Raw genomic sequence first — 4,475 nt, forward strand, 5'->3', positions numbered from 1 at the left:
GCAGATTACGAATCGAGTGCCCTAACCACCTGGCCATGCCGGGCGCGAAACAAAACTATTCCGAGAGTTATTTGTAATCGATAGAGTGAATCAGTCAGTAAGTGTTTTTGTCAGTGTTTTTTGTTTTCAATTACTGAAACGATAGGCTGTGAAACTGTAAAAGTAAGTTTATTTTTTTACGTTAGTATAATACAGATCAAATATATGACCAACTATCATGACATAAATACCATCAAAACTAAGAATGAAGAAACAGAAAAAGTGTCAGAGTACAAATATTTAGAACATACCCTCAAAATGGGAAATACAACAAGAGAAGAAATTATTGTGAGAATATAGGCAACATGGCGATGTTTTGGAATATATAAATAATTCTAGAGGATCAAGAAAATGACAAAATAAAGATTGGCAAGAAACACTAACGGTAGATTAGGATACGGAAATCAAAATATAGACTGATAATGGAAAAATTGACTAGAAGAGATAAAATTCAAACCAATGAATAATCAGACAGTAAATCTCGGAGACCCCCCCATGTGGCACAGCGCTAAGTCTAAAGGCTTATAACACTAAAAACTAAGTAGCCCATTGTGTAGCTTTGTCCTTAACAACTATGAAACAAACAGATTAAACAAAAAACTTTCAAAGAGCATAATAATCAAAAGAAAAATGGATTTAAAGTAGTAAAAATAAAGAAAAAAACACAAATGTTTGATACCTCTTAGACAGATGGAATAACTAACAAGATCCAACAACAGTTTGGAATGAACTTCAGAACCATTAATAGCACGTTTTTAAAACTTCTGTTGATACTTTAAGGGAACAATGTTTTAATAAGTAGTAGTACTTTAGTTAACCAGAAGGTTGATTAACTTAATTTAAAAATGTTTGTGGTATTGGAAGGTATTATCAGGACATAAAGGGTTAAATAAAAATAATTATGAATGATCTTCAGACCACTGGACAAAGTTTAGTTAAGTGCAAAAGAAAAAGTTTTACAGTTCTATCTACGGTTGAAATTGGCATTAAGCTTGGATGTGATGAATGTACTTGCTAAGTAACTTTACAATAATTTAATTTCAGAAAACGTGTGTCTGTCGTCGGGGTTGTACTTAGCTGAGCCAGTTTTTCCTCATGGTCAGCTCTGTGTAGCTCTATCCACGGTATGGTCATTCGATCGGTTAAAAATTGAAGGTGCAACTGTTGAAAACGTTGTATACAAGGAAGTTTTGAAAGCAGTTTTTTCAGTATGAATTCAACAGTCCTTAGTTTCAGACGATTGTTTGAAATACCACAACTCTATAAATATTGTTGAATTTCGACGCTTTCTAATAGTATATAGATATATATATAAGCAGTCTTATTTTATAATGTAGGTGGTTTAAAGTATAGAATAAAGAAGAACATAACACCAGTTAAAATTGAATACACTTTAAGAGAGGTTAGCCAGTTTAAGAAATGTTGATGCGACAAAAATTCTGAAGTGAAGTAAGGAAATGGGATTTGGGCCTTCAAGACCTGATATCTCAGCTAAATTAAATCCGCGGTAACTAGTGTGGCGATTTTGAATCTCGTTCACCTCTAGTTTTCATTAAATTCACATGATAGTATTGCATCCTTTAATATATTTTGTAGAACAGATAAATAAATATGAACTGCATAACAAATGTATGGGGATTATGAAATCTGAGTTTATGAATTTGTTGTAAAACTGTACATTATGGCTGTTGTTTTTTAGCCTAGTTTAGGCAGCAAATGTTGAAAATGCTTAGAGTTTGGGCACAGGACAGGTAGACTATTTGGCGCCTGTCCTGTGAAAGTAGGTTTTATCGGGGGTCTCCCGTCCCCCTCCCCACAACAAATTCTACGGAACTTGGATTTAATGATCCCAGTCACACTGTGATCCTGGTTAAAGGAAGTTTGTTGGAGTATATTTAGTCGAAAATCTGTCGCCTTGCTTCTTTACGTCATCGTCATTGAAGCCTTGCTCTTCTCTCTGCCATCGAGCCCTCTGGGCATTCCTCCTCCATCTCATGATGTCAAAATCGCCTTAAAACAACACCCGTTTATTCTCTCTAATTAAATTTCAAATCGATTACAGTTCTAACTAATAAATTACCACGTGCGGGGCGAAGGGGGGAATGCTAAAATATCTGATCACCCCAGTATGGGAAAGTTTCTGTATTTTAAAAACGAAATCCCTGCCAGGTTTTTGTTTTAAACTGTTTGTATGGCGTTTCGGCATAAGGTCCTTCAACGTTATAAAAAGGGGGTCCATGATGAATCCTTGCCGAATATGGCTATATTATCAGTCTGCTCTCTTAGACGTGACTTTTTGGGTTCCAAAAGTTGATATCAGCATTCTACAAGTTTGTAAAAATTTTAAAAATATGCCATAGCAGAGTATGTTAAAACATTTCAAATGTATTAGCTGGAAAATGAAATGAATTTAAAAATTTATTAATTTAAAATGCCTTTAAACTGCTTTTAAAGTATTTATGACTGATATTCTAATAGTGTTTTTTGTACCAACTATACATGAACGCTTTTTTTTTACTATTGATCAAAATATTTTGTCTTATGTAAAATCTTTACTTGCATGACATGGCGTGTAAATTTTTATATGGTTTCACAGATTATCTTTTAAGATAGATTCTTAACAAAGGTATCTAGTGGTCGCCAAAACGTCAGGTTTTATAAATAACTACAAAAGCTGAAGACATTTATTGGCTTCTTATCGATTACTAGTTTTAGCTTCAATCAGTAAGAGTTGGAGACAACTCATAAATTTAAATGAATTTACTTTGAATGAAGACTAAATGTTTCGACGAGTAGAGAGGTGTTTGTTTTGTGATTAACGGTTTTGTTCAGTATTTGAATCATAAATGTTTGAAAGAGTGAAACTGGATAAATTAATCGCATATCTTATTCTTTCACTGAGTGGACGTAAAAATGAATAGCCGGGACTATTTTTACTTTTTTGCCAGTCTTCATAATCCCACATACTCGTGAACATATATTTTTTTAACATTAATATTGAAAGACTATGTCGGGAGCCTTAAAGTTAACTGATATATTTCAAAACACAATTCGAGAATAGTCTTTATTTAAAAAAGTTTTCAATTTCAAGTTTTAGGGTTCAAATACTAATTTCAAACCTACATTTGGGGTAGCGTTGACTTGTAAGTAACTAATTTGGTTTGAAAATTTAGTTTTGTTTCTGATATGAAAATATGGGACATTTAAAGCCCAGTGGGTACTTTAGATAAAAGTTAATTAATACAAAATAAGCCAAGAAGATACTTCTGTCGTGTAAGTAGCATGGGTGTAGCACTGTGGCCATGCCCCCCCCCCCAATCCCATATAATTTATTATAACTATTTGTATATATAAGTAAGAATATAAATAATTAGAATAATTATAAACAAATATAACTATTACAGGGTGTCTACAAGGTCACAAAAACTGAAAACTACATGCCGGGGATGGTGCTTTCGCGGGCGATGCCGCCCATAGCCCTTCCCTTTTAATATATAAAAAACACTCTAAAGAGTTCCTTATATAATTTCAACAGTTTATTGGAATTTCTGATGTTGTTCAATTACATTAAAAGAATGAACTTCATTCAAAGTTGGAATCAACCAGTTCGAAACATTAAAGTCATAATTATGTATCCATTAATTAACCCTGTTTGGACAAATGTGGTAAATTTATAACGATTCAGATACACGTTCACCAGATTTGATACGTTTCTGAGAGTACAAGCAATGAGTTTTGTTGCTGATTTCTTTGGTTCCTTGAACAGCATTCGGACAGAAGCAGAATTCTCGAAGATGTTCGAAGAAGCTACTCTTGTTGCCGAGTTGCTGGGTCTTGAGTTGATAAAACCCCGGACAGCTTCTGCTTCACGGTCGGTGTACGGACCATCCGCCGAAGGATATGATGCCACTACCTAAACCACTATAGAATCAATTTATATTATTGAACACTCGACATGTTATTAAAAACATTGAACCTCGATTTGGAGATCGCCAGCAGTAAGCAGTCAACATTGATTGGTTGATTCCCAGCATGATATTTGCATCAAACTTTGATGCAGATAAACAGTGGGAACAGCTGAAGTGCGCAATAAACCTGTACTCGGATCTTCTTGCAGACCCGTAAACTGTTGTCAAGAGCGAGTTCGAGTTGTGACGAAAGAAATAGGAGAATGTCGCAGCTGACAAACGGCTGACTACTGCAATATCTGCTCTAGATCAGTGTAGCATGTTTTTCCCAAACATTTTCACACTGCTTCAGCTATTTGTTACAGTGCCAAAAACGACAGCCGAGGCAGAACACTTACCATAATCAGGTCCACTATGGAGGAGGACCGTTTGGAGGCACTACTTCTACTGCAAGTTCATAGAATATACACACCATCAATTGACGCTGTGATTGACAAATCTGTCACAACCTCGGCTTGCAGACTCCAA

The sequence above is a fragment of the Limulus polyphemus genome, unplaced genomic scaffold (genome assembly GCF_000517525.1).
Source record: "Limulus polyphemus unplaced genomic scaffold, Limulus_polyphemus-2.1.2 Scaffold1258, whole genome shotgun sequence".
Classification (NCBI taxonomy): domain Eukaryota; kingdom Metazoa; phylum Arthropoda; class Merostomata; order Xiphosura; family Limulidae; genus Limulus; species Limulus polyphemus.